The sequence below is a fragment of the Theropithecus gelada genome, chromosome 9, assembly GCF_003255815.1.
Source record: "Theropithecus gelada isolate Dixy chromosome 9, Tgel_1.0, whole genome shotgun sequence".
Classification (NCBI taxonomy): Eukaryota; Metazoa; Chordata; class Mammalia; order Primates; family Cercopithecidae; genus Theropithecus; species Theropithecus gelada.
In genome coordinates, this window is record NC_037677.1 from 24,965,147 (window position 1) to 24,983,014 (window position 17,868).

Here is a 17,868-nt window from a genome sequence, read left to right on the forward strand (position 1 = left end):
TCAGTTATAATCAACATAATTAGTAATACTTTGGGATTTTCCAAACAAATTAGAACCCCTCATTGTAAATTGGTCCTTTCTTATAGGGACTGGAATGTACTCATTGTTGACCTACGGACCCTCTAGATATAAACGACAAATAGTCAAATTCCGACGTACCTCGTGTAATTTTTGCGTATAAGATGGTGTGCCATGTTTCAGGCCTTCCGAGACTGTGAAAACAGCCTTTCAGAGCACAGGCAGGCATTTGCCCAGCCTCCTGTGAAATCAACTTGTGTTTTCCCAATGGAGAGAAAAAGCAGGCTATCCCACGTCTAGAGACCTGGTGTCATGGAAATTATGCCCTCCCTTTCGTCATAGAGATAGTGTGTTCTAGGAAGTTGAAACCCCAAACCACACTCTCCACCCAGTTGTCTAATTTGGGCAAACTTAGCATTCGGGAGTTTCACCGACTTTGCAATCATGAAGCTCCTTTGCATCCCAAGATGACACTTGCGAGCTGGCAACAAGCCAGTTTCAGGAAGAGAGGAAGGGGATCTCAAGAGGGGCCTTTGCATGCTGCTGAGGGGAGGTGTGCAGAAATAGGAAGAGGGTGTGCATGGAGACGGCTGCATTGTTTCTTGGCCAGTTGTACACCCATGGTGGCTTCTGAACCCGGTACTAAGAGGAAGACTAAGACACCAGCCTAAGGAGCTGCATTCATGGTTATCTTTGTGCTGCATAGTGGAGCTGACAGGCCAGCCGTTCTTCACATTTCATTGAGGAGCACGGGGAAGCTTCAGGGTGGGAAGAAGGAGGAAAGGAGCTCCGTACTAGCACCCCCAAGGGCTCTGCAATTTGGGAAGCACTGTGGACTGGAATGCACGCTTCCCAAGATGCCACCCTCCAAGGCATCATGAGCCACAGACATCCACAAGGAGACCAGGAGCCACAGGAGAGGAATGTTGATGGACAAGTTCCAGAAAGCTCAGAGCACCCCAGAAACCCAGCTACAGCATCAGGTTGTGCAGCCTGCACTGCTGGTGCCCTCGCAAAGACATCAAGCCAAGGAGAGCCCACACTCCACTTGCCAACTCGTGGACCCTGGCTGACGACTGTATCAGCCCTCAGGAAGGGGTGCCTTTTCCTAAAAACAGTGTCTCTTTCTAGTGCTCTCAGAAGAGAGAGGTTTTTGCAATTTCTCAGCCAGGAGGAAGTGGCTTTTTAAGACAGGGTGGGGCACTGAAGCCCTCCATTGCCCAAGTGGGAGAAAGAAGCCTGAACTAACGTTACTGTGACCTCCTTTGTGTCCAGAGCCTAGTGAGCATGGAGTAGAAAGTAAGCTGTGAGTGAGGAAGGTGTTAAGGTCACTCAAGAAGCCTGGCTGTGAAGAGAAGACATATACAATCATAGCCAGAGGGCTTTTAAAAGATGGGAGATTCCTGTGAACTCACCTGGGAGGAAAAAAAAAGCGAGAGACTTGCAAGCTTTTATTTGCTGTAGAAACAGCCACATAAACCAGAGGAAGCATATTCCTTGTTGACGGGGGTGGGGGTTGGGGTGGCTCACGTCTGTCTTTTGGAAGCTGAGGTGGGATAATCACTTGAGGCCAGGAGTTTAAGACCAACCTGGGCAACATAGCAAGACCCTATTTCTACAAAAACAAAAACAAAAAACAATGTAGTTATCCAGGGGTGGTGGCATGTACCTGTAGTCTCAGCTACTCAGGGGACTGAGGTGGGAAGATTGCTTGAGCCCAGGAGTTCAAGGCTGCAGTGAGCTATGATCACACCACTGCACTCCAGCCTGGGTGACAAAGCAAGACCCTGTCTCTAAAAAATAGTAAATAAATAAATAAATGTTGATTGTTTTGTAACGAATCATTCCAAAACAGCAATTTAAATCAACAATAATTAGTTATTCTCTTTAATGGTTGACAAGAGTTAGGAGGCTAGGTGAGGTGGCTCATGCCTGTAATCCCAACACTTTGGGAGGCCAAGGCGGGTGGAATGAGGTCAGACGATCGAGACCATCCTGGCCAAATGGTGAAACCCCATCTCTACTAAAAATACAAGAATTAGCTGGGCATGGTGATGCATGCCTGTAGTCCCAGCTACTCAGGAAGCAGAGGCAGGAGAATCACTTGAACCAGGAGGCAGAGGCTGTGGTGAGCTGAGATTTCGCCACTGCACTCCAGCGTGGGTGACAGAGCAAGCCTCTGTCTCAAAAAAAAAAAAAAAAAAAAAAGGGAATACAGAGAAGACATACTGGAGGTAGTTTGTTTCTGCTCAGTGATCTCCGGTGCTTCAGATGGAAGACTCCAAGGCTGATGGCTGCAACCAAGAGAAACTGAACTGCCCAATGTGGCCGCAATTATGTGGTTATTTAAATTAACTAAAGTCAAATAAAATTTAAAATTTACTTCCTCGTTCACACTAGCTATGTTAGAACTGCTCAATGGCCTCATGTGGTAGTAAGTTACCAACCATATTGGACAGTGAAGACATAGAACATTTCCATTATCGTAGAATGTTTTATGGAAAGCTCTAGTCTGAAGGCTTATTTTTGTCTAGTGGTTAATGTTAGTTGTTAGCTGGAACCTTAGCTGAGGCTGTGAGTTGGAACCTTAATATGTGGCCTCTCCGTGTGGTCTGGGCTTCCCCACAACATGGTAGTTGGGTTCCAAAGCGGAGGGAGACAAAGAGATGGAAGCCATATTGCCTTTTATATAGCAGGCTCACTTCTGCCATATTCTGTTAGTCAAAGCAGTTACACAGATTTGCCTGGGTTCAAAGGCAGAGAACACAGACTGTCGTCATTTGATGGAAGAACAGCAGCATCATATTGTAAGAACATCAAGTGGGATAACATGTATATTGGTGGTGATCTACAGAAAATATAACCTGCCACTGAAAAGTTATGTGCCCTGCACATTTTCTTTTTAAAAAAATTATTTTTTTTTATTTTGTATAGAGATGGGGTCTCACTAAGTTGCCAAGGCTGGTCTCCAACTCTTGGCCTGAAGTGATCCTCCCACCTTGGCCTCCCAAAGCCCTGCACATTTTCTATTAATAAGATAACTAAATGAGCTGATTATTCAGTGATCATGATGTATAATTATGAAAACAAGCCTACTTTTATAGATTTTAAAGAATTACAGAATACTATCTAGAAGATGACAAAAGGAACACCAGACAGTGTGCACACGTACATATTTGCCTACTGATAGTGTTTGGACTAGATTATGAAGACAATGAAAGAGCAGATTTAGGCCAGGGGCGATGGCTCACGCCTGTAATCCCAGCACTTTGGGAGGCCAAGAAGGGCAGATCACCCAAGGTCAGGAGTTCAAGACCACCCTGACCAACATGTCGAAACCCCATCTCTACTAAAAATTAACCATGTGAGATGACACGTGCCTGTAATCCCAGGTATTCAGGAGGCTGAGGCAGGAGAATCATTTGAACCTAGGAGGTGGAGGTTGCAGTGAGCCGATACCGTGCCACTGCACTCCAGCCTGGGTGACAGAGTAAAACTTCATATCAAAAAAAAAAAAGAAAGAACAGATTTATTTCTAAATGGCTTCAGTTTGCAGTATAAAAAAGTTTAGGAAAATAGATTTTGCTCGTCAAGTATTCTATAAGTGTGAACTCATACTGAAATTTTAGTAGCAGTTCTATTTTTATAGAAAGAAATTGCATAATAATTTGGCCAAGAAACTAATCCAGAGTGGAGTTTCCTTAAATACAATGAATATAACTGGGTGAACTGAACTCTATATAATAATATATATACTGAACTCTATATAATAATTATATATATTTTATATATATAATATATATATAATGTCATACCTGGAAACAGTAATCTAGTAATCCTCAGATCAATTAATAAACATTTTTAAAACACTAGATTGACAACTAACAACATGGTTTTACAATGAAAATTGCTCTATCTGATTTATCTAATCTTCTAATATTGAGTGGTAGAGTTGGTTGAGTGAAAAAAGAAATGGATGTAATCTGTCTTATCTTTATTTTAACAAGGTTATGCCCTGTGAAGAATATTCATCGTTGCCTGAGAAAATAACTGACACTACATAGCTACTGGGTGACTGCACCGATCTTTATAGTTGTACTCAGAAGAGATCCATCCTGAGCATAGCAAAGCATATTGTGAAAGATTCGAGCCTAGGCCCTCAAGCTCGTTGACATTTCATGAGCAATTTGGTTGCAACTTCCGTGGATCATGCACTGTACAAAAACTTGACAATACCCTTTTTTTTTCTTTTGAGACAGAGTCTCACTCTGTCACCCAGGCTGGAGTGCAGTGGCGTGATCGTAGCTCACTGCATTCTCAACCTCCTAGCCATCCTCAAGCCATCTTCCCACCGTGGCCTCTCGAGTAGCCAGAACCACAGGTGCACACCACCAGCCCAGCTAATTTTTAGAAAAAAATCAGTGGAGATGAGGTCTCCCTATGTTGCCCAGGCAGGTCTCAAATCCCTGAGCTCAGAAAATCCTCCCACCTCAGCCTTCAAAAGTGCTGGGATTACAGGCGTGAGCCACCATGCCCAGCCTGAAAACTTAATAACTCTTAATTGAATACTTAGCACAAAATGTTGAGATAGGAATTGGCATCTCCATTTTAGAGATAAGTAAGTGTCAGAGAGATTGAATCACTTCCTCAGGGTCACACAGATTTGTTCAAAGACAGAAACTGAACTAACACTGTTGGGCTGCTGAGTTAGTACTCACTTCACCACACAGGACTAAGCGTCATGTACAGCTGGTTTGGCTCTGTGTCCCCACCCAAATCTCATGTTGAATTGCAATTCCTAATGTTGGAGGTGGGGCTCAGTGGGAGGTGATTGGATCATGGGGGTGATTTCTAATGGGTTAGCACCATCCCCCTAGTGCTGTCTCATGATAGGGTTCTCACGAGATCCAGTTGCTTGAAAGTGCATAGCGCCTCTCCCCTCTCCTTCTCTGTCTTCGGCCATGTGAGGACATGCTTGTTTCTCCTTTGCCTTCTGCCATGAATGTAAGTTTCCTGAGACCTCCCAGCCATGCCTCCTGTACAGCATGTGGAGCTGTCAGTCAATTAAAACCTCTTTTCTTTATAAATTATCCAGTCTCAGGTAGTTCTTTATAGCAGTGTGAAAACAGACTAATGAAACCATAGAAAGTGTATAGACAGATGTATAGATGACATTCAGATGAGGATAAGAAAGAATGGTATGGTATAATAGGAAATATATTTGGTCTCTGTCCCAAGTCCCTGGCACAGGTCCTGAAACACTTGAAATGTCCTGAGTGACAGGAACATCTTTTGTGACTCGTAAGAAACCCCTTATGAGTTTATGCTAATGAAGTGACTTAGGATGGAGTTGGTCACCAGAAAGACCAAGTGATTAGAGGGTTGGACGTTTCAGACCCTCCCACTGAGCTCCAGAGAGGAGGCTGGGGGCAAGAGATTGACCTTTATAAAAACTCTCAGACAAAAAAATTCAGAGAGCTTCCAGGTCGGCGAACACAGTGCCACAAAGGGAAGGCGGCACGCCTTGATTCGTATCTTTAATAATCTATCTTTCTTTTTCTTTAATAAAAAAAAACGTTTTCCTGAGTTCTGTGAGATGTTCTAGCAAATTATGGAAACTTAGGGCAGGTGGGAACCCACAGATTTGTAGCCAAGTTTAACAGAAGTGTGGGTTACCTGGGGACCTGATACTTGTGGCTGGTCTCTGGAGTGAAGGCAGTCTTAGGGAATCGAGCTTTTAAACCTCTGGAGTCTGATGCTAACTCCAGGTAGTTAGTGTTAGAACTGAATTAAATTGTTGCACATCCACTTGGCATCCAGAGAACTGGAGAATTGGTCGATGGAAAGAGAAAACATTCCAGAAATATTGCACTTAGAGACAGAATTCTCAAGCTTCTAATGTTTACCAATCACCTAGGAGATAAATAAATATAAATTACTTGAACCTATCCCTAGAGGTGTAGATTCAGTAGACCTAGGTGACCAGTTCGAGACTAGCCTGGGAAACATGGCAAAACTCCGTCTCTATAAAATATACAAAAATTAGCCAGGCATTGGTGAGGCTGAGCCCAGGAAGCAGAGGTTGCAGTGAGCCGAGATCACACCCCTGCACTCCAGCCTGGGTGACAGAGTGGGACTCTGTCTCCAAACACAAAAAACAAACAAACAAAAACTTTCCCATGAAGAAAACATGTCTGCAGGATCTTCCTAGTAAATTCTACCAAACATCTAAGGACAAAATCATAGCAATTACACATAAATTCTTTCGGAAAACTGAAAAGGAGGGAATACTTTTAAACTCATCCTATGAAACCAACATTACCCTGCTACCACAATCAGACAAAAATATTATGAGAAAAAGAAACTACAGACCAACATTCTTCATGAACACAGATGCAAAAATTTCTAAACAAAGCTTCAGTAAACTGAATTCAACATGTATAAAAGTATAATATGTCATGACCAGGTGGGGTTTATCTCAAGATTACAAGGCTGGTTTAACATTCAAAAATCAATATAATTCATCATATTAACAAACAAACAAACAACAACAACAAAAAAAAAACAGACACCATAGGATCACCTTAATGAATATTTTTAAAAGTCTTTGCCTAAATCTAACATCCATTCTTGATTAAATCTCTTGGTAAGCTAGAAGAAGAAGGGAATTTCCTCAGCCTGATAAATGGCATCTATAAAAAACAAAAAACCTATGATTAATGTCATACACAATGGTGAAAGATTAAATACTTTTCCCTTGAGATCAGGAAAAACAAGGATTCTGCTCTCATCATTTTTATTCAACATTGTGGTAGAAGATCTATTCAGGGTAACCCGGTAATAAAAAGAAATAAAAGGCATCCGGATTGGAAAGGAAAAAGTAAAACTCTCTTTAGTCACAGATGAAATGATCACCGATGTAGAAAATCTAATGAGATCTATCAAAAAGCTAGTAGAACTAAGTGAATTTAATAAAGCTGTAGAACACAAGCTCAATATATACAAACAAATGTATGCAGTAGAAACAATCAGAAATTTGAAAGTTAAAATACACAACTTATAATAGCATCCACAAATATGAAATACTGGAAGCATACATTTAAGAAATCTGAGGAATGTTGTGAGAGGCTTGCACACTAAAAACTACTAAAAGTGCTAACAGAAATTTTTAAAAAGCTAAACAAATGAGTAGATAAGCTGTGTTCTAGAGTCAAAAGAGGCAATATTGCTAAAATGTTAATACTCCCCAAATTAATCATACTGAAATAATTGGATATGCATATGCTAAAACATGGATTTTGATCCATACTGCAAAGCATATACATAAATTAACTCAAAATTGATCATATTCACTGGGCATGGTGTGGGCACCTATAATCCCAGCTATTCCGGAGGCTGAGATAGGAGAATAGCTGGAACCCAGGAGGTGGAGGTTGTAGTGAGCTGAGATTATACCACTGCACTCCAGCCTGGGTGACAGCAAGACTGTTGAAAGAAGGAAGGAAGGAAGGAAGGAAGGAAGGAAGGAAGGAAGGAAGGAAGGAAGGAAAGGAAAGGGAGAAAGAAGAAAAGAAAGAAAGAAAAAAAGAAAAGAAAGAAAGAAAAAGTAAGAAAGAAAGAAAGGGAGAAAGAAGAAAAGAAAGAAAAAAGAAAGAAAGAGAAAGAAAGGGAGAAAGAAGAAAAGAAAGAAAGAAAAAAGAAAAGAAAGAAAGATAAAGAGAAGGAAGGAAGGAGAAGGAAAGAAAGAAAGAAAGAAAGAAAGAAAGAAAGAAAGAAAGAAAGAAAGAAAGAAAGAAAGAAAGAAAGAAAGAAAGAAAGAAAGAAAGAAAGAAAGAAAGAAAGAAAGAAAAAAGAAAGAAAGAAAAAGAAAGGAAGGAAGGAAGGAAGGAAGGAAGGAAGGAAGGAAGGAAGGAAGGAAGGAAGGAAGGAAAAGAAAAGAAAAGAAAGAGAAATTCATGTGAATGGTCTGGGCACTGTGGCTCACACCTGTAATCCCAGCATTTTGGGAGGCCGAGGTGGGCGGATCACGAGGTCAGGAGATCGAGACCATCCTGGCTAACACGGTGAAACCCTATCTCTACTAAAAATACAAAAAGAAATTAGCCAGGCGTGGTGGCGGGCGCCTGTAGTACCAGCTACTCGGGAGGCTGAGGCAGGAGAGTGGCGTGAACCAGGGAGGCGGAGCTTGCAGTGAGCCGAGATGGCGCCACTGCACTCCAGCCTGGGCACAGAGCAAGACTCTGTCTCAAAAAAAAAAAAAAAGAAAAGAAAGAAAGAAATTCATGTGCAATGTTCATAGAAGCTTTATTTGCAATAGCAAATCTGGAAACATTTCAAATGTTTATAAATATGTGAATAGACAAAGGAATTGGCGTATCTCCATACAACTGAATACACTAAACAGAAAACTACTGATACGTGTTAAAACATGGATGGATCTCAGAAATGATTACATGGAGTGAAAGAAGCCAACTGAAAAAAGGAGCATACTGTGTGATTCTATTTACATAAAATTTAACAAATGCAAATTGATGTATAGTGACAGAAAGTAACCAGTGGTACTTATGGATAGGGGATGGAAGAGCAAGGACAGGGAGAGATGAAAGGAGGTGGTGGCCAAGGGGCACCAGGAAACTATTGTCAGTGTTAATTATCTCTATTTCAGCGATGGTTTCATGAGTATGTTACATATGTTATAACAGATCAAGTCGTATACTTTAAATATAAGCAGTTTATTGCATATTCATTATACTTCAATAAGCCTATTTGAGGAAATAAAACTAGATATACAATCCCATATCATTTATCAGAAAGTCCAGGTGCGCTGACTCAAGCCTGTAATCCCAGCACTTTGGGAGGCCGAGACAGGTGGATCACTTGAGGTCAGGAGTTTGAGACCAGCCTGGCCAACATGGAGAAAGCCAGTCTCTACTAAAAGTACCAAAAATAAAAATAAAAATTAGCCGGGCATGGTGGCCAGCACCCATAATCCCAGTTACTTGGGAAGCTGAGGCAGAATCGCTTGAACCCTGGAGGCAGAGTCTGCAGTGAGCCGAGATCGTGCCACTGCAATCCAGCCTGGTCAACAGAGAGAGATTCTCTCTCAAAAAACAAAAGAGAATAAAGAAATATATTACGTATAACATTGGAAATATTATTACGTATTATTATTACGTATTATATTATTACGTAGAAATATATTACGTATAACATATATTACGCCTATTGGACCGTCACCCCTTTGACATTATAGGATCTCTTCTCTTTCCTTAGGCTATTTTAATTACTGTACCTGACATGTGACATCTGACATATAGGCCAAGGGAGGGCTTCACTGCAGTCCACATGTTAAATGTTAATAAGGCTTACTTTCTTGTTTTTAAATTTAAAAGAAGAAACATAAAAAGAAGTTTTCGTACTTTCTGCTCACTCTCATGAATCATTTGAACCCATCTAGAGATATGAACATCCGCCTTTGGAGACAACTGCAAAAATGATAGAAAGAGTGGGAACTATCTTGTTTCCTCTTTGTCTCCGGTGTGTGCACAAGGGTAGGACACAATAGGCATTTGCTAAATGTCAATTGAATAAAGCAGAGCTAACAAAGCTATTTTGTCGGCCGGGCGTGGTGACAGCACTTTGGGAGGCCGAGGTGTTCGGATCACCTAAGGTCAAGAGTTCAAGACCAGCCTGACCAACATGGTGAAATCCGGTCTCTACTAAAAATCCAAAATTAGCTGGGCATGGTGGCGGGGCCTGTAATCCCAGCCACTCGGGAAGCTGAGGCAGGAGAATCGCTTAAACCCAGGAGGCGGAGATCGCACTGAGCCGAGATTGCACCATTGCACTTCAGCACACCAACCTGGGCAACAAGAGTGAAACTCCATCAAAAAAAAAAAAAGTTATTTGGTCCCATTGATCGAAGGACTACTTTGACTTTCTAGAGTACCAGCATTAGTTCTGGGAATAACACATTAAAAAAAAAAAAAAAAAAAAAAAGTAGTGGATAAGGAGAAAGCAAAAACTTGTAAAGAAGTAAAATTCAGAAGAAAGAATAAAAGAACTTAGAGAAAAATCTAGGGATGGGGTAGAGTTGAGGTGTTAGAGTTGAACTGCAATGTTAGGAGGTGAAAGGCTGAGCCCCATTCTTGAAAATCAAGTCCAAGAGTTCCTGCTCCCCATTAGAAAGAAACAGAAGCCACAACCTGGATTTACTCTGATGTAAGAACGTGTTTCTCGGCTGGGCGCGGTGGCTCATGCCTGTAATCCCAGCACTTTGTGAGGTGGAGGCAGGTGGATCACTTTGAAGTCAGCAATTCAAGACCAGCCTGGCCAACATGGTGAAACCCTGCCTGTAATAAAAATACAAAAAAATGAGCCTGGTGTGGTGGCACACGCCTGTAATCCTAGCTACTTGGGAGGCTGAGGCAGGAGAATCACTTGAACCCTGGACGTTCAGGTTGCAGTGAGCCGAGACCACACCATTGTACCGCAGCCTGGGCAACAAGAACCAAACTCCGTCTCAAAAAAAAAAAAAAAAAAAAAAAAAACATTTTTGTCAATTCTCTGTCTGGTCTACACTTCAACTTCTTAAAAATAATAGATTTCAGCTCGGTTCGGTGACTCACGCCTGTAATTCCAGCACTTTGGAAGGCCGAGGTGGGCGGATCACGAGGTCAGGAGATCGAGACCATCCTGGCTAACACGGTGAAACCCCGTCTCTACTAAAAATACAAAAAAATTAGCCAGGTGTGGTGGCGGGCGCCTGTAATCCCAGCTAAACTCGGGAGGCTGAGGCAGGAGAATGGCGTGATCCTGGGAGGCGGAGCTTGGAGTGAGCTGAGACTGCACCACTGCACTCCAGCCTGGGCGACAGAGCGAGACTCTGTCTCAAAAAAAAAAAAAAAAAAAAAAAGATCTCTCTGAAATGTGTCTTGGGGTCCAGAGGGGAAGTAGGAGGGATGATAGAAGTGATGGTCTAGACTTTCCAAAGTCATTTCAGCTATATTAAGCTATTAAGATTTTCTGCTGGGCGCCGTGGCTCACGCCTGTAATCCCAGCACTTTGGGAGGCCGAGGCGGGTGGATCACGAGGTCAGGAGATTGAGACCATTCTGGCTAACACCATGAAACCCCGTCTCTACTAAAAATACCAAAAAAAATCAGCCGGGCATGGTGACGGGCGCCTGTAGTCCCAGCTACTAGGGAGGCTGAGGCAGGAGAATGGCGTGAACCCAGGAGGCGGAGCTTGCAGTGAGCTGAGATCGCGCCACTGCACTCCAGCCTGGGTGACAAAGCCAGACTCCATCTCAAAAAATAAAAATAAAAATTTCTAAATGGGCAAGAGTTGAAAATATTTTTCTCTAGTGTTTAAAATACACATACTGATGAACTTCTCCATGTTCATACACACTTGATAAACAAAGTGATCTTTAGGATTATCAAAAGTAAAATGTCTCCCAAGGCATGTCATATTTATTGGCCCTAAGATAGTTTTGTTTTTTATCATACACTATGTATGTGACCACTGTTCACTTAAATGTCATCTATTTTCAATACCATTCTAATCTATGGCTCAAATCATGTTTTGAATACCTAAGTTCTGTTTGGTAAAGAATCAATGTGTTCTCATTTTGTAACATTGTTTATTACACATACCACGACATGCTTTAATCAAAAGGGCTGCTAAACTTTGCTCAACTGTGACTCATAAGCTTTTTCTTTTTTTCTTTTCTCAATTCAATTCAACAACATCTGGTAGCTTATATAAGAAGAGAGGATGTTCTTTACAATCGGTGATTTTTCTGGACAGCATGTTTCTACGATGGGCACTCTTCCATCTTTTCCCTGAGTTATTGCTGTCTTCATGTAGTCTAACACTGGCATCTTAATCTTTTTCCTAGAGACAAACATGTGCAGGAATTTGGTCTAATATTGCACCATAAACTTTTACAATGATTAGTTCCTAAGTCTCTTTTATTAATTTGTTTTGAGTTTGTCCAACCTCGAAAAAAGGAAACTAAAAATAAATGTGAACAAATAAGAAACAAGATATCAATCTTAGGCACTTCACATGCAGGCTGTTCTTTCTTTTAGGGTGTTTGATATTATGAAATCTTTGTAGTCTTTGATAACCACTAAAAAGAAGATAAGGATCCGAGATTGCAAAATGTATCTCTAGATACACTACTTTTTTCTACCCAGATGTTTTTCACATCCTTTCTGACTCACAGTCCTTCAGACAGAGATAAACTATGCATAATATTCACACTACTAAAGATTCCTGAAACATGTCCCTGCATTTTCTTGATATTCTTACTTTAGTTTAGTCTTTTATTTATCTTTAAAATGGAAGTGGGGAAAAATAAACCTGTTGTCTGCAAAGGAATTTTACACACTTAGAGTCCTTTAAAATTTTTCTACTGTTGCTTCTCCAGACAGAGAAAGAAAAATGTTCATGAGAACACATGGACACAGGGAGGGGAACATCACATACCAGGGCCTGTCACGGGTCGGGGGCAAGGGGAGGGAGAGCATTAGGACAAATGCCTAATGCATGTGGAGCTTGAAACCTAGGTGATGGGTTGACAGGTGCAGCAAACCACCATGACACACGTATACCTATGTAACAAACTTGTATGTTCTGCACATGTATCCCAGAATTTCAAGTAAATTAAAAAAAAAAAAAGAATAATGTTCATTCGAGCCACTTATTCTTCAGGTGTTTGCATTCCTATTTTGCTGGGAAAAAAAATACCCCAAGAGTTAAAAGAAATACACTGCAATCAAACTGACTGACAAGATAATAATTGGCTCCAAATACTTAAAAACATCAAAATGGAATTTTAGAAAAAAGATGTTGACATCTCATATAGGAAGATTAACAATTGATAATAATTAATAATGATTCTAAATAAGGTGTTCAACAAAAGCTATTTATACTTATCTTTGCATGAAACTATTTTAGCTTTCTAATAAATGGAAGGGGTTCACTTGAATATTTGATAGTTTGGAGGGTTTTAATAAGTGTAATATTTCTACTTCCTCTTTCAACCTTCATTCCAGAACATTTCATTAAAGACTAAATCCTGTCATTAAGCCCAAGAAAAACAATTTGGTTTAAAACAATATCTTTTGAAGAGAAATCATATACACTTGAAAAGTTTCCAGCAAAATTCTTTGAGATCTTGGCATAGTTTCAAAAGTTGCTAAAGTTTCAAAGGGTCACCAGTATCTTTCCTCCCCCATTTTTACCCCTCACTAAGAACTTAAATACACTCATTCTTCTCTAGTTAACACAGTACTGTCTCAGTATAAGAAATCACTATTTCCTCGCACATCTATGTTCATAGCAGCACTATCCACAATAGCCAAGAGGCAGGTGCAATCCAGTTGTCTATCCACAGATGATTGGATAAGCAAAATGTGGTATATACATACAGTGGAGTATTATTCAGCCTCAAACAGGAAGGAAATCTTGTCACATAGTACAACGTGGATGAACCTTGAGGACGTTATGCTAAGTGAAATAAGACAGTCACAAAAAGACAAATACTATGCGATTCCACTCTTGTAAGTAGTAGGTAAACTCATAGAAACCAGAAAACAGAATGGCAGTTGCCAGGGGCTGGCAGGAGGGGAGGAGGAAATCAGTTTTTCCGTGGGTACAGAGCAAGCTTGTACAACCCGTGGCCCTATGAGCCACATGCGGCCCAACACAGATTTGCAAACCTTCTTAAAATACAATGAGTTTTTTTTATATATAATTTTTTCTTTAGCTCATCAGCTGTAGTTTGTGTTAGTGTATTTTACGTGTGGCCCAGGATAATTTTTCTTCTTCCAATGTAGCCCAGGGAAGCCCAAAGATTGGATACCCCCGGTATAGAGTTTCAGTTTTGCAAGATGAAAAAGTTCTAGAGATCTGTCGCACAGCAATGTCAAATACTTAACACTACTGAATGGTACACTTAAAGGTAGTTAAGATGATATGCTTTATGTTCTGTGTTTTTTACCAGAATTATAAGTATATAAATATATAAGAAATTATTATTTGCTCAGAGAGGCTTCTCATTCCCAAAGTTTATTTGACTTAAACATTTCCCACTGTGGTGAGAAGGGAATGAAAACCTGTTGTCTCATAGTATCTTAAAAATAGCACACTCATCCATTTTTTTCTTTACTAAGCTCCACAGGTATTGAATAATTTACCCTGTCAAACTTGATTGGGTTCTTTGTTTTGTTTTGTTTTGAGACAGAGACTAGCTCTGTCACATAGGCTGGAGTGCAGTGCCGTGATCTTGGCTCACTGCGGCCTCTGCCTCCTGGGTTCAAGCGATTCTCCCATGTCAGCCTCCCGAGTAGCTGGGATTACAGGCACCCGCCACCACGCCCAGCTAATTGTTGTATTTTTAGTAGAGGCAGGGTTTCACCATGATGGCCAGGCTGGTCTCGAACTCCTGGACTTAAGTGATCCGCCTGCCTCAACCTCCCAAAGTGCTGGGATTACAGGCATGAACCACCGTGCCTGGCCATTGATTGGGTTTTAGAAGTTTCCAGTTTTCAGGCAGAAGAATTTTTAAATTAAAATTCGAAAGGAATTAAGCACTATATTTTTTAAAAGGGTATTGAAAATTGCAATTAGCTCATACCCACGCTCACCTAGGGAACTACTAATTCTCATCAAATGAGGTGGAAGATTCTTTTTGGATTAAGAGGAAAGCACTTGGAAAGAAGGGGATACATATGTGGTACAGGCTGAATATTCTTTATGTGAAATGCTTGGAAGCAGAAGTGTTTGCAATTTCATGTGCGTAATGAGATCTGCATATACACAATGAGATGAGACCCAAGGCAAAACACAAAATCCATTTATATTTTATGTGCACCTTACACACATAATCTGAAGGTAATTTTATACAATATTTTGCATACGTTTTTTGTGCACGAAACAAAGTTTGTATTAAGTACTTATGTGTGGAATTTTCCACTTGTGGAGTCATGTCAGAGCTCAAATAGTTCTGAATTTTGGAGCATTTCAGGCTTTCAGATCGGGAAGGCACGACCTGTATAAAACACAGAGTAACTTCTAGTATTCTTGCTTCTCTGCTCTTCCCTCTTGCTCAGCCAATGCCATGATCCATTTCTGTTGTGTGGGTGTTTAAGGCAGAGGCAAAGTGACTAAAGTCTCTGTTTCAGATGCTCCCACGTGCAACACTTAAGAATCTGGCATTTAACTCATTTCTTAACCTGTTAGTGGTACACACAGATTTAGGAAGCTAAATACATTCTCTTCTGCACTGGAGTCTGTGAGAAGGTTGGAGGCAGGAAGGCTGAAATTGACCTTCATCAGTTATTTTCTGCCCTCACTCCACTTGCTACCCACCCTTCCTGGGGTCTCTTTCCTAAGTGTCATTTTTGTGGAGAAGGGGATGGTTTCTCCACTTCCCAAATAGAAAAAGTATGTCATGATGTATTAGTTCCTAGTTTCTTGGGTTTATGTCGGTCTCCTTACAGAGTTCCAGAGAGCAGCATTGTCCCCTCTGATCCGTGGTTTTGCTTTCTGCAGCTTTCCTTACCCGCAGTCAACTGTGATCCAAAAATATTAAACAGAAAATTTTAGAAATCAACAATTGATAAGTTTTTAATTGCATGCTGTTTTGAGTAGTGTGGTGAGATCTTGCACTACCCTGCTCCATCCCTCCTGAGAGGTGAATCACCCCTTTGTCTAGCATATCCTGAGTTACAGATGTCACCTGTCCCTGACTTACTCAGTAGCCATGTCATCTCAGTTATCAGATCAACTATGAAGAAATCACAGTGCTTGTGTTCAAGTCACCCTCATTGTACTGACTAATTGCCTCAAAGTGCAAAAGTAGTGATGCTGGAATAGTGTTATAATTGCCCTATGTTTAGTTATTACTGTTCATCTCATATGTGCCTAATTTATAAACTTTATCATAATTATCTATGTATAGGGAAAAGCATAATATATACAGGATTCGGTACTATCCGAGGTTTCAGGCACCCACTGAGATAGTCTTGAAATGCATCCTTTACAGCTAAGGTGGACTACTGCATAGACCCTTTTGTTCTTTTTGTTAAGGGATGGGGTCTTGCTCTGTCACCTAGCAGGTTGGAGTGCAGTGGTGCAATCATGGCTTACTGGAGCCTCAAACTCATGGACCCAAGCCATCTTCTCACTTCAGCCTCTCGAGTAGCCGAGTAGCTGGGAATATAGGCCCAAGCCACCACACTGGCGAATTTTTTAATTTTTTGTAGAGACGTGGTCTCACTATGTTGCCCAGGATAGTCTCAAACTCCTGGCCTCAAGTGATCCTCCCACCTCGACCTCTCAAAGTGCTGGGACTATAGTCATGAGGTATCTTATCTGGCCTAGACTTTCTGTTTGTGTCAGTTCAGGTTCATTCATTCACTTGACAAATATTTATTATTTAAGATACACTAGGCAGTGGCCCTTTACAGTCCAGTGCATGTCTATTTAGTATGACCCTCTAGTATCCTAGATATTAGCCCTTTAAAAATCATGAAGTATCTCAAAAATGACTCGACTTAAATTGAATGATGATTTTTTTAACAGATGGGTCTTGCTATGTTGCCCAGGCTTGAGGGCAATAGCTATTCACAAGCACCATCACAGCCTCGAACTCCTGGTCTCAAGCAATCCTCCTGCCTCAGTCTCTTGAGTAGCTGGGACTATAAGAACCCAGCTAAAATGATGATCCTGACCACCAACTCAATACTAGAGATATAACGAGGCATGTTTTTAAAATTTACACCACAGATTCTTGCACCATTTATGGAAATAAACAAACCAGCCATCTTTCCAGTGTGGTATTTCCCAAAGTACCCATGGAGGTGCTGGCATGAGCTTGCTCACAAGGAATCTACCCTGGCCTTGAACACTCACCCCTGTGACCCAGCTCTGGTCTAAGGCTTCCCTATACAGACCGCAGGACAGGCTACTGTTGGAGCAGCCAAAATATACAAGGCCTCCAGCCTGGGCCTGCTGGGAGCAGGGGCTGGTGCCTCAGGGCAGCCTGACTGGCTGGCTGGTTTCCTTCCATTTTGCCTTGGCCCATGAACACTCCTGCCTGCTCACCTGACTTCGGGACCTGAGCTGATCCCACAGCCATGGGCCCTTGGCATTTCCAATCTGCTTCTGGCTTTGTGCCCTGTCTCCATGATCTACTGCTGCTCAAGCCCAAGCTTGACAGTCGTGACTAATGGGGGCAGGTCACCCTTTCAGCTCCAAGGTGATATCCCATCTACCTCCCTCTAGCATGTCTGACTCAAACAAAGGCATTTTCTTCTAACCCCCAGCAACCTTAGAGCGACTCCGACTGCACATTTACTTCCTAAACTATAAAAGCTAACAGAGAAAGAAGTTTCCTTCATGTTCCTTAGAAACAAATGGGAGCAAATTTACTAGAAATCACCTTGAAGTTTCATCCAGACTCTTACTGTCTATGTTATCAACACATCATTTTACCTCTGCAGAACTCAAACTTAAAATGCAGGCCCTAAGCTAACCCACTTCTGCTAGCTCTCCCGGTATAATACTGGAAGGAGGAGGTTAAAAGCATAGGTTTTGCAGATAGTCAGGTCTGTGTTTGAGATTTCCAATTTTCTTTCTCTTTTTCTCTCTTTCTTTTCTTTCCTTCCTTCCTTCCTTCCTTCCTTCCTTCCTTCCTTCCTTCCTTCCTTCCTTCCTTCCTTCCTTCCTTCCCTCCCTCCCTCCCTCTCTTTCTTTCTTTCTTTATTTTCTTCTTTCTTTCTTTGATGGGGAATTGCAGCGATGTGATCAGACTAGAGTGCAGTGGTGTGATCTTGA